Genomic DNA, 24,873 nt, shown 5'->3' with positions numbered 1-24,873 from the left:
TAGCAAGGTCCTCTCTCCGTTTCTTTCTCTCCTTTCTGTTCCGTTTTATCTGTTCTGTGCTCCTCTTTTGCTTTCTTCAGAAGGCACACGCATGGAAGAAACGCCTACATTGCACATCCATCGTGTCAATCTCAATATGTGTGCTGACCACTGGCCTTATTACCCGCCAAAGTACTAGGCGATACAGAAAAATGTACTATAACTATCCTCATTTCCCGAATGTACGTCGCAAAGAGCGAACTGTCTTTATTTATAGTCAGTCCTAAAATGAAGAAGCTGATGAAGAGAGCGCGTGCCTGCCGAGCTATTACGTTGCCCGAAACTAGGCGCAGCTTAGTTTTCTGGTCACGCGAAACGGCGGAACGAAAAGCTTAAACAGCTCCGCTGTTAAAAAGACAACAAACTAGGCTTTGGTTTACATGCACGTACTCGGGATCGCGGGTAGTTATGTCAAGAATATACATAGAAAAGGTGCAACACACAATGAGAAAGAGAGTTCTGCAAAACAACACCTGCGTAACAGAAATCAGGTTCTAAAGCACTTAGGTACACTTTAAAAGCTGGCTAGAAACACTTCATAATCTGTCTTGGATGAAGAGAAACGCGTGTCTAACACTACGTCACGAGCCGCAAGGAGCACTCGCTTACTGCATATGTTCGACGGTGAAATGTTATGGAATTGTGAAGTTATGGAACACTATCAGGGACACAAAATTTAGATATCTGGTACAACTATGTATGCCTAACATGTACGGCTGCTGTGTGTCGCCGGCACAAATAGTAATTGAAAATATCTTCATAAAATCGGGAGCGCCTAATGAGCGGCAGGTGCACGCATATATCTTGGCAACCAGAAACATAGCAAGTTTAACGTGCGCGTAATTTAGAAATGTAACGCTGCATTCTTGTCGTGACGAGTGATGAAACTGATTACAGCGTGATCGTTCCAGTAGGTAAAGACAAGAGCACATAGAGGAACGCACATGACAGTGCTGGACTTACGACTGTAGTTTAATGGGAAGCAAATTATGTCGATCACTGCCACGCGTGCGCAATAAAGATGCCGTAAAAACAAAAGGAAAACATAGCCTTAACAACCAGTTTCCTCCCTTACAGCACGTGTTTAGAGTTGGGTCTGTACAAATAGACTTAAGAATTCCAGCTTCTTGTCGGCGATATGGACTGACGTTTCACTCGCAACTAATTGTGCTCCGAACTCTCTGATGTTGAAAGCATCGCGTATATCTCTCTCTAGTCTACTGCGCTCTTTTCCCGCTATCGAAACATGTGAAAAGTCTGGGCGGCATCGACGCTTCTTGCAATGCGAGAGAAAGCTCCCTCTCGTATCCGTTGTAATCAGATTTCGGAGCTCAAGCATGAGCTCATTGATGCACCTCCCTATCTGGCCAGCGTAGGACCGACTGCAAGGGGGAGGTATCTGATAAATTAAACAAGTTTCGCATTTCGTGAAAACAGTGCTGTGTGTTTCTCACTGCCACTGCTCGTCTGTTTCTTCTCTGCTCTGATGGTACATGATTACAGTGTGAATCTGAACCGTGCCATCTCTTCGGCTGTTTGAATTTTCAGAAACAAGATGCCTAGTTTATGTTAAGGGTAAGGATGGAATGTTTCTGCCCTCATGAATACAAGGTCGAAACGTTGGCTCCAGGGACATTGCTTGTTTAACGACTTCTCGTCACATCAAGCCTTCAGTTGCCCATAAACATGATGTAGTCAGAGTTACTAGAATAAAAGAAGGTTCTTTTCTCTCGCAAGGTTATTCTTTATGATGTGTCGTGGCGCAATAAGGCGTTGTTGCCAGTGCTGCCTCACTGTGCCAGTAAGTAGCGTGCTTCGCCGGGCTCTTTCGTGTCGCCGTGTGCGATTATCACGTCCAGGGTGCCTCCACAAGCCTTGGCAATTGCGTCAGCTTTTTCGTGCAGCTCTGAGGGCTCCAGCAGTGACGGTCGTTTGTTATCAGCTTGTTTTTCGAACACACAGTCACGTTCCGAGAACGCAGTACTCACCATAAAAATGGGGGAGCCACATAGCTTTGTATATATATATATATATATATATATATATATAATGAGAATTTACAGACAATAATGCCAAGGAAAGTATAGGGGGTGTTATCTGTGGTATTTAGAATATGAATTTGAAGAAAGTAAAGTGGACGAAAAGATAACTTGCCGCCGGCAGGGACGATTGGCGCTGACTAACACTCCTAGGCTTAAATGAACATATATACCCCATAAAGTGGACGGGAGGATGACCGCCGCCGTAGCTCAGTGGTAGAGCATCGGACGCGTTATTCGAAGGTCGCAGGTTCGGTCCCTGCCGGCGGCAAGTTATCTTTTCGTCCACTTTACTTTCTTCAAATTCATATTCTAAATACCACAGATAACACCCCCTATACTTTCCTTGGCATTATTGTCTGTTAATTCTCATTAATATTGTGTCTAACAAACAAAAACGAGCCCTTAAGAGTCTCCTCCTTTCCTTCATTCATAGCGAGGGTCTCGTTCTGGCAGACTTGATGCCTTCAGGTAGTATGCGAGGGATTATTGGTCAGCTTCCAGCTCGTAAAAAGATTACGTGCTACGTGACGCCAGGCAGAAAAAAGAGTGTTCCACACTCGCCGCCTGGGCTGCGATTGGCGCTGACTAACACTCCTAGGTTTAAATGAACATATATACCCCATAAAGTGGACGGGAGGATGACCGCCGCCGTAGCTCAGTGGTAGAGCATCGGACGCGTTATTCGAAGGTCGCAGGTTCGGTCCCTGCCGGCGGCAAGTTATCTTTCCGTCCACTTTACTTTCTTCAAATTCATATTCTAAATACCACAGATAACACCCCCTATACTTTCCTTGGCATTATTGTCTGTTAATTCTCATTAGTATTGTGTCTAACAAACAAAAAACGAGCCCTTTAAGAGTCTCCTCCTTTCCTTCATTCATAGCGAGGGTCTCGTTCTGGCAGACTTGATGCCTTCAGGTAGTATGCGAGGGATTATTGGTCAGCTTCCAGCTCGTAAAAAGGTCACGTGCTACGTGACGCCAGGCAGAAAAAAGAGTGTTCCACACTCGCCGCCTGGGCTGCGATTGGCGCTGACTAACACTCCTAGGTTTAAATGAACATATATACCCCATAATGTGGACGGGAGGATGACCGCCGCCGTAGCTCAGTGGTAGAGCATCAGACGCGTTATTCGAAGGTCGCAGGTTCGGTCCCTGCCGGCGGCAAGTTATCTTTTCGTCCACTTTACTTTCTTCAAATTCATATTCTAAATACCACAGATAACACCCCCTATACTTTCCTTGGCATTATTGTCTGTTAATTCTCATTAATATTGTGTCTAACAAACAAAAACGAGCCCTTAAGAGTCTCCTCCTTTCCTTCATTCATAGCGAGGGTCTCGTTCTGGCAGACTTGATGCCTTCAGGTAGTATGCGAGGGATTATTGGTCAGCTTCCAGCTCGTAAAAAGATCACGTGCTACGTGACGCCAGGCAGAAAAAAGAGTGTTCCACACTCGCCGCCTGGGCTGCGATTGGCGCTGACTAACACTCCTAGGTTTAAATGAACATATATACCCCATAAAGTGGACGGGAGGATGACCGCCGCCGTAGCTCAGTGGTAGAGCATCGGACGCGTTATTCGAAGGTCGCAGGTTCGGTCCCTGCCGGCGGCAAGTTATCTTTCCGTCCACTTTACTTTCTTCAAATTCATATTCTAAATACCACAGATAACACCCCCTATACTTTCCTTGGCATTATTGTCTGTTAATTCTCATTAGTATTGTGTCTAACAAACAAAAAACGAGCCCTTAAGAGTCTCCTCCTTTCCTTCATTCATAGCGAGGGTCCCGTTCTGGCAGACTTGATGCCTTCAGGTAGTATGCGAGGGATTATTGGTCAGCTTCCAGCTCGTAAAAAGGTCACGTGCTACGTGACGCCAGGCAGAAAAAAGAGTGTTCCACACTCGCCGCCTGGGCTGCGATTGGCGCTGACTAACACTCCTAGGTTTAAATGAACATATATACCCCATAAAGTGGACGGGAGGATGACCGCCGCCGTAGCTCAGTGGTAGAGCATCGGACGCGTTATTCGAAGGTCGCAGGTTCGGTCCCTGCGGGCGGCAAGTTATCTTTCCGTCCACTTTACTTTCTTCAAATTCATATTCTAAATACCACAGATAACACCCCCTATACTTTCCTTGGCATTATTGTCTGTTAATTCTCATTAGTATTGTGTCTAACAAACAAAAAACGAGCCCTTAAGAGTCTCCTCCTTTCCTTCATTCATAGCGAGGGTCCCGTTCTGGCAGACTTGATGCCTTCAGGTAGTATGCGAGGGATTATTGGTCAGCTTCCAGCTCGTAAAAAGGTCACGTGCTACGTGACGCCAGGCAGAAAAAAGAGTGTTCCACACTCGCCGCCTGGGCTGCGATTGGCGCTGACTAACACTCCTAGGTTTAAATTAACATATATACCCCATAATGTGGACGGGAGGATGACCGCCGCCGTAGCTCAGTGGTAGAGCATCGGACGCGTTATTCGAAGGTCGCAGGTTCGGTCCCTGCCGGCGGCAAGTTATCTTTTCGTCCACTTTACTTTCTTCAAATTCATATTCTAAATACCACAGATAACACCCCCTATACTTTCCTTGGCATTATTGTCTGTTAATTCTCATTAGTATTGTGTCTAACAAACAAAAAACGAGCCCTTAAGAGTCTCCTCCTTTCCTTCATTCATAGCGAGGGTCTCGTTCTGGCAGACTTGATGCCTTCAGGTAGTATGCGAGGGATTATTGGTCAGCTTCCAGCTCGTAAAAAGATCACGTGCTACGTGACGCCAGGCAGAAAAAAGAGTGTTCCACAGTCGCCGCCTGGGCTGCGATTGGCGCTGACTAACACTCCTAGGTTTAAATGAACATATATACCCCATAATGTGGACGGGAGGATGACCGCCGCCGTAGCTCAGTGGTAGAGCATCGGACGCGTTATTCGAAGGTTGCAGGTTCGGTCCCTGCCGGCGGCAAGTTATCTTTTCGTCCACTTTACTTTCTTCAAATTCATATTCTAAATACCACAGATAACACCCCCTATACTTTCCTTGTCATTATTGTCTGTGAATTCTCATTAATATTGTGTCTAACAAACAAAAAACGAGCCCTTAGGAGTCTCCTCCTTTCCTTCATATATATATATATATATATATATATATATATATATATATATATATATACAATTATTGTGGACTTGCACGGGTCTACAATTAAGCCGTCGTCTTCACCTACGTGCAACAGGCCTCAGGCCTGGCCGACCACCCGACCTTGACCGCTGGATTAGTGGACCTCACCACCGCTCACTACTGGACTTCATACACGAAGCAAATTTGTATGTGTATTTCTGAGGCAATCATTATTATGCCAAAGGGCAGACTTTCGAAAAAATAAGAAATGAGAGCTAACAAAAAATAAGACAAAAGAATTACACCATCTCCCGCTAAAGGGGACCATGAGGCGATGCGAAGCCGGAGCACACTTGCACGATCGCGTTCCGTTGGCCCATAGCTGCACGGCAAGGTCGGAGAAAGCAAAAAAAAAAAAAAATTGGGTAAATCCCACTACTCGCCACCGGTCCATACTATGCATATTATGAGTGAAACGTTCGTCGTTACGGCCCAAATCACGCCGCCGTGCGCTCGCTGCTCCCAAGAATGTCCATGCACGTGACGGTCTATGGAAAGGACGTCACCCCCGAGGAGTGCCTGGAGTCCGAATGGACCACGGCCATTTCCAAGCGCAAGTCGTAAAGCCAGCCCGGCGTCAAAGGCCTGGAAAGTTTGACACAACGCGGCGGGTCCCGCACCCCCGCCGCCGGCGTCATCAAGAAACGGCCTCAAGACTCCTCCGCCTGCCGAGGGAGCACTTTAGGATCATCCTCCGCCCCAGGGGCGGCATGTACGTCAGGAGAATCAGCCAGATCAAGATGACAAAGGCCCTCGCCATGGAGGCTCAACTCGCCCCGTCCGAAACGGAAGGGGACATCGTCTGCCCCGACGTGGTCAAAGATATCTTTGTCGTGAGTACACCGACGGAGAAGAACGCCCGTGCTTACTTAAGCGTCGTAGCTATACTCGTGGGGTCCGCCCGATACGAAGTCAACTCGTACCTCGCGGCGCCGATAACGAGTGCAAAGGGATCGTGCGGGGCATCGAACTCGACTTTGACCACAATCAGCTGCGCGACATGATCGTCCAGCCGAGAAACCCCAAGGACCTCCAGTTGAAACGCATCAAATGCACCACCACGATCATCGTACTTTTCTACGGACTCAAAGGGCCGAATTATGTCATGTGCCGCGCCAACACGCCTCGCTGTGCGCCCTACAGACGCCAGACGGACGTTTGCTACGCCTGCGGGAGGCTGGGTCACCGCGCCGACGTGTGCCCGGCCCCAGAGAAAACAATTTGCTGGGGATGCGGGACTGCTTCTCCCACGGAAGACCACGAGTGCTCGCCGAAGTGCGCCCTCTGCGGGGGGCCTGATCTCACAGCGGACAAGGCCTGCAAGCAACGCTTCCAAGTGCCCTACGTCGTCCATTGCAGGAGGAGGCAGCAGAAGCGCGCCGAAGAAACACCTGCGCCGCAGGGGACGGCCAAATGCCAAGGACATGATCCGAGCGTGCCAAAAGCTTCCTCGAGGGGGCGCTCCGCCACGCCAGCCGGCCGCCGCAGCCGGTCTAGTGGACGCTGTCGCTCCAGGGGGCGCTCTCGCTCGAGTGTCCGGATTGAGGAGACCACCTGGGCTGATCGAGTCAAGCAGAAGCCTCCAAAGGCAACGAAGGGTTCGCCGCCAAAGCAGAGCAATCCTAGAATCGCGCACTTAGAGCAGGAGAACGCGCAGCTCAGAGCCGCGTTGGAGGACCTCAGGACTAAGTTCGAGTTTTTTCGCAGGTCGTGTTCATCCGCGCCGACGCGTTTCGCCAAGAAGCGGGCTCTCGCGGCCCCCGTTGAGAGAGAACGGGACCTTGAAGTATTCAAAAGTCCATGAAACTCCATGAACTCCATGAATAACGTTAGGGAATCGGTAAATAGCCTCCAAGGTGCAGTCATGACCTTAGTAGAAACGGTGACTGCTCTCATGAACAGGGTCAACACCCTTGAAACTAGGGTCGGTCTCGGAGACTCCAACCCCGGGTTCTCGGGCGTGGTTAGAAATGGTCTACCCTCAGAAGCGGAGGGTTTTAGACGCGGTTCACAATATGAAAGGCCAAGCAAAAGCTCCAAACATGGCGGGTCAGGATAACAGATTCATAATCTGGCAATGGAACTGCGCCGGGTTCCTGCCGAAAAAGACGGTTCTGCAGCAGTTCGTTCGTTCACGCGAGTGCAAGCCGCACGTCATTTTACTACAGGAAACTCTCAGGGAAGCAGTTTCGCTGCAGGGTTACAGGTCTCACTCGGTCTTTGGCGAGGACAGGAGGAGCACTTGCTACCTCGTGTCCAAGCGATGTTCTTTTGTCGTACAGTCCATGCGCATGGACCACAGCAAGGTTGAGCATTCGCTAATTGAGCTCATTCCCAACGCCTGGTTCAAATCCAACAGTTTTATTCTCAACACATATAGTTCACCCAGGGACTACAGACACCGCTTTGCGTCCCTCGTGGCGAAGGCCGCGGGGCTGGCGGCGGGCGCCCCGCTGGTGGTCGCGGGCGACTTCAACGCTCCGCACCAAGAGTGGGGCTACCCGTCCTCGACCGCGAAGGAGAGTGACCTCTGGCAAACGGCCCCCGATCACGCACTCGTACTCTTGAGGGATCCGTCCTTCCCCACCAGAACAGGCACTTCGATCACTAGGGGCACCAGGCCGGACCTTACCTTCGTCAAGGGGGTGGGGCCGACCTCGTGGCGTAACCTGCACGAGAACTTGAATAGTGATCAGTTCGTCTTGGCCACCTCCTTCGTGGTGGCGAGCAGGCCCCCATGCGAATTTAGGGTCACGGATTGGAACCTCTTTCGCAAAATCAGGGAAGGAAAGACAGCGGAACCCACAGGCTTTCAAGACTGGTTGCGAAATGGAATAGGGACGTCGAGTCCGCCACCAAGACAGTCCGCACGGATCTCAAGGTGTAGAGGATAGACAGTCGTCTCGCACACCTCCTCGAGGCCAAGGCCGTTCTTCTAGCCAGGTGGAAGGGGCAACGGCTCAATCGTAGGCTTCGTAAGAGGATAGCTGAACTCAATCGCACCATTGAGGAACACTGTCACGCGCTTGCTAAACAGCAGTGGGACTAGCTTTGCAACTCGGTCGAGGGGCAAATGCGCATGGGAGGCAAGTGCAACCTTGTGAAGCAGCTCCTAGAGGAGTCGACCTCCATGTCAAACCAGAAACTGGTACACGAAGCCAAACAGCAGGGCTCCACGGCGGACGACATCCTCCGGTCGGTGGCCGACAGATACCTACCGATGGGTACTTCGGGTGACGCAGACTACCCCCACTACCGGGGCCTCCAGAGGGAGGACCTCTACGCTCCCTTTTCTAAAAACAAGGTCTGTGAAGCGCTTGTCAACCTTAATGGCCGATCGGCCCCGGGACCGGACGGCATTTCGAACAGGCCGCTTCGCAATTTGGACGGAAAGGCCGTCGCCACTTTAACCGACGAGATCTATCGCGTGTGGGACAAGGGTGACGTCCTGGACGATTGGAAGCTAGCGTCAGTAATCCTTATTCCAAAGCCAGGTTGAGCCCCTGGCCTAAACAACCTGCGACCGATCTCGCTCACTTTGTGCGTGGGAAAAATCGCGGAACACGTCATTCACACCCGGATACCTATGTATATCGAGGAACGCGAACTCTTTCCCTACAACATGATGGGATTTCGCCCGTCTCTGTCCACTCAGGATGTCATGAAACTCATTAAGCACCAGGTCATTGATAGGGACACCAGAGACGTCAGGGATATCCTGGCGCTGGATCTCGAAAAGGCCTTCGATAACGTTTTGCATAAGCACGTCCTCGATTCCATTTCGGACATGGGCATTGGGTGCAAGTTTCACGGGTTCGTCACTTCGTTCCTTCTGGGCAGGCGCGCCACCCTCAAGGTGGGCAAGGTGACGTCTGATCCCTTCGAGCTCGGGGCGAGGGGCACTTCTCAGGAGTCGGTAATCTCTCCGCTTCTCGTCAACGTCGCCATGCGCGGCCTCTCCGCCCATCTCTCTAAAGTGTACCGCGTTAATCACGCTCCCTACGCCGATGACCTCACGGTGTGGTGCGACGGCGGCAGTGAAGGTAGAGTCGATGAATCCCTACAGGCGGCCCTGAACTGCACGGAGGCATTCTTGGAGGGCACGGGGCTCAACCTCTCCCCGTCCAAGCCTGAACTACTTTTGTATCGCCCGACGAGGAGGGGGCGCATCCCCAAGGGGCAGGTCCCTCTCGGGAAGGCCGACATCTGCATTCACACGACCATCGGACATGTCATTCCAAGAGTTGAGGTCATCTGCGTACTCGGTATGCTGGTCGAGGCAAACGGTTGTAAAGGACAAACCATCGCTCGTATCGCCACCAAAACGGACAACATGCTCAGGCTCATCACTAGGGTCTCCAACAGCCGCGGAGGGCTGGGGGAAGAAAACCTCCTCAGGTTGTACCACGCCTTCCTAATGAAGGAAACAAGATGGCTTTTAAGGGCTCGTTTTTCTTTGTTAGACACAATATTCATGAGAATTAGCAGACAATAATGCCAAGTGAAGTATAGTAGATGTTACTTGTAATAATTGGGACATAAATGTGAAGAAAGTAAAGTGGACGAAAAGATAACTTGCCACCGGCAGGGACCGAACTTGCGACCTTCGAATAACGCGTCCGATGCTCTACCACTGAGCTACGGCGGCAGTCATCCCCCCGTCCACTTTATAGGGTATATATGTGTATTTGAACCTAGGAGTGTTAGTCAGCGCCAATCGCAGCCATGGCGGCGAGTGTGGAACACTCTTTTTTCAGTTTTTTTGGCGTCACGTAGCACGTGATCTTTTTACGAGCTGGCAGCTGACCAATAATCCCTCGCATACTACCTGAAGGCATCAAGTCTGCCAGAACGAGACCCTTGCTATGAATGAAGGAAAGAAGATGGCTTTTAAGGGCTCGTTTTTCTTTGTTAGACACAATATTAATGAGAACTAACAGACAATAATGCCAAGGACTATAGGAGACGTTACTTGTAATAATTGGGATATAAATGTGAAGAAAGTAAAGTGGACGAAAAGATAACTTGCCACCGGCAGGGACCGAGTCATATCACGTACGTGGCCGCCGTGCATCGCTGGCACGGATACGAGAGGGCAATGCTCGAAGCGCTGATTTGTAAAAGCATCAAAAAGGTACTCGGCATCCCTATGGGAGCCAGCACGGAAAAGCTTATGCAGCTGGGAGCCCACAAAACCCTCGACGAGGTCGTCGGGGCACAGCAAACGGCCCAGGTCGCCAGGCTCCTTTCTGCACTTTAGAACAGATGCTCTGGCGGTGTCCCTCGTTACGGCAGCACGGCCGTCCAAAGGGCCCGCAACGTGGCGGTCAGGCACGGCCTTCCCGTCCCGATGTGGGAGCTGCCCGCGGCGGCTCCTCCCCCGTTAGGGGACTTTCCGAGTCGCCCCTCAGGACCAAATTAATGTTCATTGTCAGTCTGTGGTTCCGGCCCCGGCTATCTTTACACACACACACACACACACACACACACACACACACACACACACACACACACACACACACACACACACACACACACACACACACACACACACACACACACACACACACACACACACACACACACACACCACACACACACACACACACGCACACGCACACGCACACACACACACACACACGCACGCACACACACACACACACACACACGCACACACGCACACACACACACACACACACGCACACGCACACGCACACGCACACACACACGCACGCACACACACACACACACACACACACACACACACACACACACACACACACACACACACACACACACACACACACACACACACACACACACACACACACACACACACACACACACACACACACCATCGCGCGCGCGCGCGAGATTGTATAGCTTAGGAATGTGTCGCATTGCCTAATGAGGAAGTGAGCTTAAATAGTAAACGCCTTCCGTTTTCCGGACTTACTAAGATAACTTTTGTAAGGTTCTTCGGCAATACGTTCCTGAAATGTTCATGAAATATCTATCTCAAGAGTGCAGCAAAAAAAAAAAAAAGCAGCGTAAACATACAAACACGAAGGAAACTTACTCCTTGACGACCATCTCATTTTAAAATTGTTGATGGGCTGACAAACTGAGTTGTCTGGTGAGCGCTTCTGCTGCTATCCTGATACTGTTGTGCTTTATCATAGTAATCACGGCTTTTGACAGCTGGGAATTAAATTCAAGGCCGAGGAAGTAATTTTTGTTGGGAGAATGATTTGTGAACCTAAGAGAAGGTAAAAAAAAGGGGGGGGGGCACGCGATTGAATGTGTTGATGAAACAACGCTAAAAAGAAATAGTTTAATAACGAGACAAAGATAATAAAAGAACGAAAGAAGTAGCGCATTTACTTCTCTGTAATTTGCTTTGAGAGTTCGGAAGCTATCAATCATCTTGACAAGTAGTGAATGTTCAGTCCAGAATACGTAGAAGAAAAACTTGCTGCGGAAGAAAGCAAAAGTGAAGTGCTTCTTACCAGCAGAAGCGGGAGTGTTATAAATATTTTGCAAGATGGATTGAAATCAAGAGTTCTTGCGCTCGGAAAGAAACTTTAAAAAAAGGAAAGAAAAAATGACATAGCCTGTCGGAATGAAGCGCGCCTGCCTGCCGTTGCCTGAAAGGCGCTGTAGAAAGGCTGTGCCCATTTTTCTGCTGTCAGCGATTAACCAGCTACTTTGTTTCCGAGAGGTGGTGATTAACAGGGAGATTTATTTTTTTCTTTGTAAAAGTGAAATATTTCACGACTAGGCCTTCATTTACTCCTGGCTGTGCCAGATATGTAGAAAGGGCTCGCCACGTCCGAACACTCGCAGCGCTCTGCGTGTGTGTTATTTTCATTTACTTCAAATTTCTGGCCTGAAGGTAGAAAAGAGGGCTCTCTTAAATACACAGATGGTTGGCTATGCCTTAAGTAGAAATATAAGGACTGATTGCGTGATGAAATGCGCAAGCGTACGGAAAGTTGAAAAAGTAGAACAAAGGGCATAACAAATGGCTTCGTACCGCCCTTGCTTTTGCGAAGCACATTTATGTCATGTATTTCAGTTCTCACGCATTTCCAGCCTACATTCCTGCGAGAGGTTAACCCCATTGTACGAGGAAGCCTAGCATAAACTGCTGTTCGCTATGAAGGCAATAACTCGCGACACTCAGACCTTGTCAGCTCGTACTAAAGGCTGCCTACCGAAGCGAAAGGTGTCACGTCGGGCCAGGATTCACTCGTACTGAAATTTTGTCTGAATTTGCCTTACATTTTCCGCATCTGAGCGTTTCTTACCGGAAAATAATGGCCTCAAATTCGCACTGATCGATCAGAGAACACTAGGTTGCGAAGAGTGCAGAAGAACATGTGACGGCTTCCTTTTAGCAGGATCCGATAAACAATCTGTGAGGCCTCAGGGTAGTATGGTACATATCGCTACAGGTATTTTTTTGTTTTCTTTAGGAGGAGCGCTAAATGACTGGACAAGAGAAGACAATGCATGGGCGCCAGGCTAACAAGCAGATGCTATTTGAGGGATTATTTATTTATTTATTTTATTTGTAGATACTGCAATCCACAAAGGTATTTTAGCAGGGTGGAAATACAATATATTATGGTACAAATGTAAGCAACAAAACAAAACTAGATGGAATACATTGGTTATACGAACAAATACATTGTTTGTGCTATAGCTTATGCTATTGCACATACAAATACAGCGCTTATACAAACTTAAATTAAATAAATAAAACTCGGCAAAAAGAGACACATAATATCGAGGAAGTCATATTTGAGCTTGTAATGTAATGAACAGATGTAAGCAGCAAATGAAGACAGCGAAGGTTGGGTAACTGCGGTATTAGTCAAGTTCAGGGCTGGGCAAAGATACTTTGAAATTGTATCGCGATACGATACAAGATACTCAGGCAAGAAGTATTTGAGATACAGACACAAGATACCACAACACTGATTGTATCCGATACGGTACATTCCAATTGTATCTTAAGATACTTCGATACATTCGCCAATTCGTTATATATCCATATAATGTAGCACTAAAGGCCTATACACAACAATTTTGCTCGAAAACTTATTAACTGCGAGCAATTTTGTTTCATTTGAATGTAATGTCTGTTGGTATCTCAAAAGTATTGTACTTCTAGCTCAAGCTATGTCAGTTTCATTCAGAAACAACGTATGGCGCTTCTTTGGCTGCTTAACATGATAGCGCTTTATACACTTCGCTGATAGCAGTTTTTTCTTGTCGCTTTTGTAATTGCTGGAAGTCGCTGCTCTGCTTACCGACCAGCTAGCGTGCCCGTGACCAAGCCCATGCCCCCCCCCCCCCCCCCCGAAATTTCTTTTTGACATGGCATAGAGAGCACAAAATGACACTCGATCACATCTGCCCCTGCCCGGCCCCCATTCAAATCAAGGACGTGCCCCCCCCCCTCACCTCCGAAAAAATTTCTGGCTACGCCACTGGTTTTCGCCATAGCGTAGCACCTGACAGGTGCACGGCAGCAAGAACGTGTGCAGCCCAGAAACCTTTCAGACGAATTGTACAGTTGTACAAAGCGCCGCAGGACGCCGCCGCTATTCACACTATTGGCACTTATAGCTCCGATTACCTGGTGATTAGTAACAGTATACAAAAGAATTTAGGGAAGCTTAAACAAGGAAAACAGATATATCTAAGTAAAATAGAAAAGCGGTTCCGTATCAAACACATCGAATAAGCATAGAAACACGTTAAAGACGGCCACCCCGAGAATTAGCGATATATTTAAGAGCTAATAATATGATTAAGAATAATTGTTGCCCTTTGCGTCGCAAGACCACGATATGATTATGAGAGACGCTGTAATGGAGGGCACCGGAAATTTCAACCACCTGGGGTTCTAAAACCTCAATATAAGCGCACGGGCCTCGAGCATTTTCCCGCCATCTAAATGCGGCCGCCGCGACCTTCGGGACAACAGTCAAGCACCATAACCAATAGACCACCGCGAGAAATAACCCCTAATAGACCATAGAAAATTTAGTACCTATGGAAGATAGCGTAAAACGGCTCGTCGGGACGCTCACGAGAAAAACGGAGCATTTGGTTTCTTGAATCCCTTTGCTAAAAACTTTAAGATGGCTATTACAAGAAAAAATCAATTTCGCTAATTTGCTTAGCAGTAAGCATAATTTGTTACTGTATACTCTAGGCACGCCCGAATAATTATATATATGTTCTCAACATCGCCTTTACATGACAGTAAATTCAAGTCGAATATAACTATGTAAACAGCAGCACAAATGACGCAGGCAGTTCAAAAGTACGAATAAAGCAAAGAGCTCACATTGGCAGCCCTTTAAAGATATGTTGCAGTAAGCAGACCGAAAAAGAAACGATATAGAGACATAGGTAATGTATGGGATGGAAAAGAAAGACAGCTAAAAAAGAACTTGTGCTTATCATTTTAAACACCTGATTATGATTTTTTGTGCTTATTATTTTTTATGATTTTGTGCCTATGATTTTAATTATGATTTTAGAGACCCCTTGAATAAAAGAAGAGACGTATACTAGATTGCTTTGGTTAGGTGGGTGCCTGTTCTGTTAGATCCAGCATCGGTACCGGTGCACGGTACTATAGCTGTTAGATTGTTATTTGCATATAAGTCAACCTCATTGCATGTAAGCGAAACTTATATCCGCGAAATCCTTCAAATCGCCGATGCAGGAAAGCCATGATACGCTAAGCAACCCTGCATCATTCAGACTTCGTAATGAAGCACCACGTAAGAGAAACATTGACAATGCCACTACAGCGGCATCAGGATGTGTGCGAAAGACGCCGCACGCATTGGAGTACGCGGCAAAGGAAGGGCTAAGTGCCAAGCACTGACACAACTAAAAAGAAAACAAAAAAGGGAGGAAAGAAAATGTCGGCTATGCTTAGACGTTCGCGCGCTTGTCTCTCGAGATGACGCGGGCACCACCACGTGACTATGCTGCACCAATAGGGAAGCTATATAGCTTCCCTATATAGCTCCTAGGAGCTCTTCGCCTCTCCTTGCTGGAAAACTCTGGCGTAAAGGTAAAATAATATGTCCCTGCCTTTAGTTTTATTCGAATGACAGTGGCAGCAGTACCAGCTTGAGAAGCGGAGTTCAGCCAACGTTTATTGTTTCACCCGTTGGTGGTGCGATCGCAGTATTTTGTATCTTAAGATACACGATGCACTCTTCAATGTATCGGAAATACAGATACTGATACACGTCTTGCGAGACGTATCGCGATACAGATACAAGATACCCAACGAGTATCTAAGATAGTATCTAAGATACATGTATCTTCGATACTGCCCATCACTGGTCACGTTTTTCCATTCAGTCACTGTCCTTGGAAAGAAGGTTTATTTAAAACAATTGTTTTTTTACGCGGAATGGTGTCATTGTTAGCTGATGCCTCTGTCTTGTGGCATGCCCAGAAGAAAAAGTAATTATATCAGAAATGTTAACCTTGTAATGTTTACTTATAAGCTGACATACGAACATTAGTCGGGAAACACGAATGTGTTCTGTTAGTGCAGGCAAGTTAGCTTGTTTTAGAAGTTCTGTTGCATTATCATAATAATACTGTAGAAGCGTACGCGATAGATATATGTATGCGTAATCGCGCAACCACTTAAGTTAATCGACAAAGAGCTCCAGCATTTGCACAGTTTGATCCTCTGATCAAGTGATTCAGCTGCACGCTCTGGGGTTGCTCCGTGCAATATGTACTTAACACCGTAGTCAAGGGATTTAACCATGTGTGCATCGCCTGTTTAGTATGTATACACGACGTTCAAGCGTCACGTTAAAGAAAACCCAGGTGGTCTAAATTTATGGAGCCCTCCAGTACGGCGTCTCTCATAGTCATATCGTGGTTTGGGGAGGTAAAACACCAAAAATCATCAATGACGTCCCAAGGTTTTAGGATGCGCTTGGTTAGACGAAGAAAAGCTACAACATATTGTTCCCAACACATTGGAGTAGCCGCCAGTAAGATTTTGTTGATGACATTTAACCTAGTTAATTATAATAAATTTTATAATTCGTGATACGCTGTTCTAATCATGTAGGGTTTAATTAGGCAGTTGTAGGTGCCTCTAACGGACATCAACCTTGGCTATTTTTAGCGGCGTGCTAATTGCGTACTGTTTTTTTTTCAACTGAGAAAGAAAGCCCTCGAAATGGGAAATATACTCCCACACGGATGAGAAAGCGGCGCCCTGAAATAAGCTTATTGCAAGCAACTGATTTGCGTTTCGCGCGCCGCCACAGACAGCGTTCCATGCCTTGATAACGAAATGGAACGAGCGCCAAAAGCGATACTTCTTACTCGATTCTACACCACACTCACCATCCACATTTTGATACCATTTTTAACGAGGCTGCTCTGACCACGGCCTGACTTTGTCGATTTGCTTTTGTGGCAATATGTCTTGCAAAAAAAAGAGAAAACTATCAGCGCACTTTATGAACGCTGCAACAGCAGCTGCCAGAGCTCGTTTCATAGAATACAAAAGCAACGCGTTGCTTCGGCTGAGTAGGTAAAGCAAGCTAACACTACGCCAAGCACAATTTCTTTTATTGCGATAGCAATTATATGGACAGACTCGACGGGTTTTTGCCGTCGCCGTCATGTCCCTACCGTATGAAGTCCAAATTGATAAGATCCCCCCGCGCATCGTATGTTCTACCGCGGGTGAAAGCGCGCGAGCGGGGGCGACGAACGCGGCCGAAGCAGAGATCAAACGAGCCGGCCCGTTTCCGTCGCTCGGAGGGTGCATGCGATAACATCACCCCGTTCGGGAGGCCTGACATCGAAGCAGACAGCAAACGCCCCGCCCGTCTTAAACGAGCCTGAAAGGACGCGAGGGGTGCGGGTGTCGCGCGAGCAGCAACTTTGAACTTTGAATCTGAAGGCGCGGTTGCGATCGCTGGCGCGCGCGCTATCTCGACAGCCACCACAGCGGGCGGCTCGCATACCCTTCTACGTGTTGCGCTCTCAACGCGAAGTGACTATGCGGAGAGCATCTTTCCCTGGAGCGGCCGTATTCTCTTACACCAGCGTTTTGTACGAAACAGTTAGCTGCCAGCCTCACTTCGTATAACACTACAATTCGTTGCTATCGCATTCATTGCTTCGCCCTTGCGGTGAAACTGTGACTTTTTTCTTCCTTCTTTGTTTAGTTTTGGCTACCCACGGTGAGCCTGTTTGAGAGCGCTACTTCCTGATGAATATCGTGGGTACAGCGCAACATCAGTAGGAAAAAAAACGACACACAGGAAAGAGCGCTGTACCCACGATATTCAGCATGAACCAACTCGCCCAAATCAAGCTCCTGTTACTTTCTGATGCGCCTGCAATGTAGTCACGTGGTATTTTCACATTTCGCAGGCTTTCTTCTCACGCCAGAAAAAAAGGAAAACTGACGCGTAGTTAGTACACGTTGCGGAACACAGTGCCTTTAGATGTCCGTCAGAAATATCTATGATTACTTAATTGGGGCCTTCATAATTAGAACCGCACATCTTGAGTGAAAAAATTATCGTTACGTAATTAATTGTCAATGACGAAACGAATTATCGCGGATGCTCTAGTGTACTGGGAACAGTACCAACCAACCTTTGTTCGCGTAACGCAGTCCTTCTTTATCTAAGTCACCCTGTGTATTCACAGGCGCTTCTCGCTTCTCCAACGCCCAGCGGCATACCGAGGGACATACTCAAGGCGCAAAGACTGGGAAGGCGAACCAAAGCCCCACCTCACCCCAAACTCAACAGGCGACAGGCGAGGGACTGGCGCCGAATACATACAAACACCTAGCCACACTTGCGTATATATACTTCAGGAAATATTTTCTGAAAAACACAGCCGCAAATGTCCGTGGTGCGACTCTAGCCCGACACTCGAACACATAACGTACCATTTCACGCAGCGTCCGGCAGACGCCGTCTCGCCGCTGATTAAAGGCAGACTCGTAATTTGATTATGGGAGGCGCGACTTTTCAAAGTGGACTTGGGAAGCCAATTGTCGCCCCTCAATCAGGCCCGGCGAGCCGCAATAGCCATTCGGGTCTCAGACGAGGATTTACACCCACAGGAGCTTTATTTTATTAAAGTTGTTTCTCTCTCTTTCTTCAAATAAAATCTGGTTGGTATCCTTGCACCCATGGGTTGTCTTCTCTTGTAACCTCGTTTAGCGCTCCTCCTAAAAATATAAAAGCTCAAAATACGCTCTTTTAGAACACTCCGAGCTTCGATTGTTCTGCCCAGTGTGCGCTCTTTTTTTTGTTGTTGTCTATAACAGTGAAACTTAAGCCAGAGGCCTCCCTGGTGCATCGCCTGCGCACAGGGGGAGCAGGGGGGGGGGCACAAAAATCTGCCCCGTACATTGACCCTTATAGTCACCTAAGAAGGGGGGGGGCGCAAAATCTGCCCCGTACATTGACTTAGTAGGGTGGGGGGTGCTGCGATAAACCTTCGACACCCCCCCCCCTGATGGGGAACCCTGCGCACGCCTATCGGCAGCGCGTACTCCGGTATGTCTATACAAAATTGGACTCGCCGCATCGCGTAGCGTGAGACCCACGGTGAAGTTGAACGCTATTTGTTGGAGTCTACTGGATTCGTTACACAGCTCAAATTTTTGTTTAAGCATTCCAACGTCTATAGGGCTCTCCATATGCAATTGAGTGAACGACATGACGTTTTCGCGTGGACATTGAAGATTGGACAAATCGTTTAAGTAAAGGTCTTTATCTATGGTCGGTAATATTTGACCGACTCATTACAGGGCGTTGTGTCCTGGGCTGAAAATGGCTCCGTGCGCAAGATGGCTACCCGGCGGGGGCTTGTGTCCAGTTTCGTGGCGCGGTTCGTTCTTGAACAACGACGAACGTCGAACTTTTCTAATGTTTTCTGAAAGTAAGCGCCAGGGCCGGCTTATCTCGTAAGGCTAGATCCGCCTTCAGCCAACGTACCACTCCTCACTAATAAACCGCCCCCCTCATTTGAAATTCTTGTTTTCATCTCACATTAACTACTATAATCTAGTTGGGGACGCAAAACGTAACATACAAAAAAAATCTGTTCGTGCTATCGCAAATGTATCTTCACGGAATGAATCTAGTGAAAGTGAGCAGTCGATGAGCTTTTTACCTCAGTAACACAGGGACGACTGCACTCGCGTCATCGTGGTAGCTGCGCAGATGAAACGTGAGAGGGGTTCTTGCGTGAGCAAGCCGGCTGTGATCCTCAGCGCAAAAGAATTAATGTTTTTGGAGCGCACTGGTCCGCGCATGCAGTGGCCACCATGATCTTACTACTCCGTGTAATCTTGCTGTTCTCTTAACCTTCGTTTCTTTTTTAGTTTTTAATAAGTTGTTACTGTCAGTCATTGCACATGTTGATCTTGGCCTTCGGTACCGTTCCCCTCATGTATATATTCTTTGTGTGTTTTCGCAAGAATTCTCAGTTGCAAGTAAGCGCCTGTCGTTATCATCGCGTGCGGCGCATTGCACCGACCGTAGATTTTCCTATATTAATGCGTTGAAAGCCTCCGTTGCGCTGAAATAATGCAGTGTCATGATGCAGTATTTCACTTCACCGCTTCTGGAGGGCAACACCGCCCCGCAAACATTGCTGTGAGGGGGAGGTGTGATAGATTTAAGGTGCGCTGGTAAAGCCTAGGCGCAGTGGGTAGAGAGCCGGGTTCCTCTCTTCGCGGACCGAGAGGTCGTGGGTTCGATTCTCAGGTCATTCAAATCAACTAAACTTTCAAGTGCGTAGTGCTTTAGCGGACCGGCTTGTCGTCCATTCATAGATCTCATGTGGCGTGGTCTCGCTCACGATCAAGCACTCAATACAGGCGTAAAACATGGCTTGCAATGCTCAAAACCGGTTTAAAGTGAACGACCAAGGTCTAAAATAATATAATTAACAGCAATAACCAAAAAGTAATCGCAATAATTAACTTAAGATCGCTAAAAATGCTTAGGAAGCATACGGTTCACTTTTGCGCCGCGCAAGAGAGGGCGCCACCGCCTCGCAGAGCGCACGATTGCTCACCGGCGCTTGGTCGCTACATCTGAAGAGGAAAACAACCTGACGAAACTCGCTACAGACGATACGTATCTCAACTGCCGTCACAAGCAGGGAGTGGATAATGCGCATCAAAAAGTAGTGCGCATGTTGCGCACAGAGTTTGCGAATCTCCCTAACAATATTCTACTCGAGCCGGGGAAACCCTGCATGCTTACCTCAAAGATTCACGTCATCGAAGGTTTTGTAAATGGAGCAGTGGAAACTCTACGAACGGGAATCGCTGCATGACCGTGCTACGCACTTCCTCAGGTTTCACAGTAGTGGAACTGCATTTGGTTTTTAAATGCGAAGCATTTCTCAGCGAACCCAAGGCATTTTGAGCGTTTCTATCTATCTATCTATCTATCTATCTATCTATCTATCTATCTATCTATCTATCTATCTATCTATCTATCTATCTATCTATCTATCTATCTATCTATCTATCTATCTATCTATCTATCTATCTATCTATCTATCTATCTATCTATCTATCTATATAGCCGCCCTAAATCTTGGTGGTCTCGTGACCGCCCCCTTACTTTGGAGTAGACTAAAATTGGCATGGGAGCGTAAGAGGATTTGACAAATGTGACTATCTGGTCATGACATGAATAACGTGAAAATCCTGTCGCGTACGTCGTGAAAACCTTTCCTGCACACACGTGTGACACATACCCGTTTACCGCAGGCCGCGGTGTACGGGTGTGCTCCACAGGTGATTGAGAGTTTATATCTACCCAGAAATGGCGAGAACAGAACTTGACAATTTAAATTTGAGAGCGTTAAGAACAGAAAAACAGACATCGACAGTGTTGACCCGACGAATGGAAAGAATAAACATTAGGATCCCAGCAGGAACCGAACCCAAGCATTCTGCGTGGAAGTCAGGTATTCTACCACAGAACCACACCTGGTCTAGAAACGTCTTTGTAAAAACACCCTACGCAGGCGTATATCGGTGCAACGTCAATTGTGGTTCTTGTGCTGGCTATCTAATTTTAAGCAAAGCAGTAAACACTACACATGTACTCCTACGATACAGAAGTCGTGTCAGGTTAACGTCTGTGGTTCCACTGTTGGCTCCGCTTTTATATATCAGACTGATAAACATTACATTTGTATTCCTATGATTCAGCAAGCTATATTCAAGCGCTGCTCGACCCCGGAGGAATACGCTAACGAAATTTACGCATGATATTCACATCATCGCCACGTAAAGTGCACTTCGTTTCGATAATAATGACGCATGTGCTCTGACGTGAGATCTGACGTTACGTCGGACCATTGGTTATCCTTTAAACGCCACTGTTGTCAACGTGCCTGGTAAGCCCGCGATGTGCACACTTACAGAAACACGTCGATCCACCTCGTAACGCTTGGCTCAAAGCCAAAAAATGCAGCATGGCACTACACCCGCTGATTGCTTCGCATGAAACCGAATCCCACAAGGCGTGGGATTTGCCGATATGTTTTTTTTTCAAGTTTTTCTTTACTATTTGTTCATGCACATTTTAAGGACGTCACTTCCGTGACGGAAAGATGTCAGTGAACTCTTTGACATCTTGACCGCACACAAAAGACGAGGACACAGGGAGGTACGACGACGGGCGGTACGACACGCGCGGTACGACCGCCCGTGTCGTCGTACCTCTTTCTGTCCTCACCTTTTGTGTGTGGTCAAGATGTCAAACAGTAAGCACCAACTAGGCCAGACTCAAGTTCTTCTGATGTCAGTGGAGTCTTGGTGGACCCTGGCATCAAACATTTTCGTGTTAAAATTGTTCATTTGTGCCCCACTTTCTATTGCACAGCTCATATAGTAAACGTGTGTACTAATGTTAAATTGAAAAATCGCTAAAGCAATTTATCGAAATAACCCCATGGCCCCATCGTCAGCGCCTCTGCAGGTGAAAATGCCTTTCCGAAGCTGTTGTGCGCTGTACAAAACTTCGTTTCCAAAACTGCGTTTCCTCGGCAGCGCTAGTTGCACCCTCGTACTGATGCACGTGACACGCGCGCGCCGAGCCAGTGAGAATCGAGCGAAGCGCTTTTCGCGCCGAGGCGGCCGTGCGTGTTTTCCTGCTTTAGACAGGTCGTCCGGACGTCCGCAGTTCCGTCCCTCGAAGTTTGCTTCTAAACATTTCTGTTTGCTTTGGTCTGGGTTTCTTTTACTTCGCGAAAAAAACAAAAGTTTTTCTTGACCGTGCTTTTTTTTTAAATGACCGTATGTACTGGGCGTTGCAATTTTTTTTTTTTGCCCTTTCTATCGCGTGGAATGCCTGCAGACGGTGATAGATTTTTTACGTCCGGCATCGGCGTTAACAAGGGAAGCGACGTTCTGCGCCAGAACTCGCCGGTCCATTACCGGGTCGTTATTTTCTGTGTTCATACTCGCGCGCCGCGCGAGCGGCCCCGATTTCTTTTGCACACGCGGCTACGGTCCGCAGGGCTGAGCGACTGCCAGAGCCCCGTATGCGCACGCGTTTGCCAGAAGAACTAGCCACTCGCATTGTTCTCGCTCGACACTTCCGGCGGAAGTGCGCTCCCAGGAAGAACAGCGTCGGCGCCTTGTAGCGCTCGGAAGTGTGCCCGGCCTGTCACGTTTGGAAGCTTCCCGTGCCTCGCTTCCCACTGCAATCTGCCCCACCAGAATCAGAGATGGGAAATTTTTCGACCCATCCAAAATGGCGTATACCCTTCCCCACTTCTCTTGAAACTCCTCGCTTTTTGGGCGTCGCACCCACCGGCCAGATTGGACGCCGCGTGCCGTATTCCACGTCCACTGCCCAGGGATGTACTGTGACAACGTTACGCTTACAGTAATAAGATATTAGATTCCGAATAGCTTCTATTTTTTTTTCTTTTTTTATGCCGTGCGCCATCGTGCGCTGACTAAACGTGCTGCAGGGGTTGTGGGCGCGTTCTGACAGGCGTTAGCAGGGAGGAATGCGCAACCTGCGTCGATTTTTTCTGATGGAATTGTTATATTTTATTTCATTGAAATGATGAATAGGAAAGGTTGGTGCCTTTATGGTGGCACCGGCTATTCCTTCTCGCTTAGCAGATAAAATATACAACAACAACAACAACAACAACAACAACAACAACAACAACAACAACAACAACGATAATAATAATAATAATAATAATAATAATAATAATAATAATAATAATAATAATAATAATAATAATAATAATAATAATAATAATAATAATAAAAAGTCAGTTTCGCCGCAACGGCGAAGCAATGAATGCGATAGCAACAAATTGGAATGTAGCGCGAAGAACGGAAAGCCGCTCGAAATTGCCAGCGCGTCGCTCAAGCGCAAAGGACGCACAAAAAGGACACACACAGGGCGAGCGCGAACTATCAAGTGTCACAGTTGTTACTTATTTTTGTTTGAACAGCGTGCTCGTTTCGCAAACGCCGCCGCTGCAGCGAGCGAAGTGATCTTTGTACGCTCTGTAACTTCAGCGCGGACATCGCGGTGAAAGCACAAGACATACAACCCGAGGCACACGCAGGCGACGCAGGCAACGAGGCGCACGCAGCCGACCAAGCCCCGTAGTGTTATATTGCGAGTATATTTTTCTTGGAGAACTAAACTGCGCTTTTGCAGCCGCACACTGACCTACTGCGGCGTGGACGCCATGTTTACTTTGAAAAACGGGCGTGCTGAGAAGGGGGTGCTATCTAAGAAATGGAAAGAAAAAGAAGGCATTCTTGCAAAGTGAACAATAACTGCATTTTACCCACGACCTCCCGCAACTGTTGGAGTGTCATAATAAATAAAGCAGCATTTAGTTCAGCAAGGCAAATGAGAAAATCATCAGTAAACGTAGGTACTAATTTTTGGCGCGGTAGCAGCATGCGCTTCGGTTCTGTAGCTTCGACAGTGCTGTCAATAAAAGTTATCGCCGAGTATAGAGCTATTGTGCTAGACAAATAATGGCTTCTACACATGGTGAAAAAAAAAAGGAAAGTCTGTATCAACGGCGCCTATTCCTTATTTTAGTCACAGGTGGTTCACTAAAGGCTCGTACATACTCTTCCTTGACTTAGAACGGAAAACTGAGCTAGTTGGTATCGATTCATGCTAAGGACTGTGCAACGCTCACAAAAAGGACAAAGAACAGAAGTAGTGCACATGACATGCGCTGTCGCGCCCACTTATTCCGTCCTTTGTCCTTTTTGTGAGCGCTGCACAGTTCTTACCATGAATAGCCTTCCTTCTACGCAAATAACCGGGCGGAATACCCTGTCAGGTTGTTTATACAACTCTGGAGATGACGAAGCAGCACGAGCACCAGAATGCGTGAACAGTTGCGTCACGTGTCGTCAGCCACCGTGGGAATAATCGTCTACTACAGACCTGACCACAGTCTGTAGACCTTGCAAATTTTAATCAGCAGAGTGCTAGTGTGTTTCAGTTCATGCTTGCTAGAACCAAATGTCTTCTCCATGTCAACG

The 24,873-nt window shown here is 47.7% G+C and overlaps 1 protein-coding gene and 1 long non-coding RNA gene across 3 annotated transcripts in view; one reads left to right on the top strand and one right to left on the bottom strand.

The window, feature by feature from the left end:
* Window positions 1–24,873, bottom strand: part of LOC119383297 (TWiK family of potassium channels protein 18) — an 84,584-nt gene that overhangs the window by 49,987 nt on the left and 9,724 nt on the right. The gene's annotated exons all lie outside the window — the stretch shown is intronic.
* Window positions 2,619–5,073, top strand: LOC125756891 (uncharacterized). Of its 2 annotated transcripts, none has more exons than XR_007414848.1 (3): window positions 2,619–2,776; window positions 3,227–4,123; window positions 5,022–5,073. It is a non-coding gene; the product is annotated as an uncharacterized LOC125756891 (long non-coding RNA). The 2 variants fall into 2 exon arrangements; XR_007414847.1 differs by lacking the exon at window positions 5,022–5,073 and adding an exon at window positions 4,573–4,837.

This window comes from Rhipicephalus sanguineus, chromosome 1 (genome assembly GCF_013339695.2).
Source record: "Rhipicephalus sanguineus isolate Rsan-2018 chromosome 1, BIME_Rsan_1.4, whole genome shotgun sequence".
In the NCBI taxonomy this organism is placed as follows: Eukaryota; Metazoa; Arthropoda; class Arachnida; order Ixodida; family Ixodidae; genus Rhipicephalus; species Rhipicephalus sanguineus.
The sequence above is the reverse complement of the archived record's forward strand: the minus strand, read 5'-3'. Positions and strand labels throughout refer to the sequence as shown.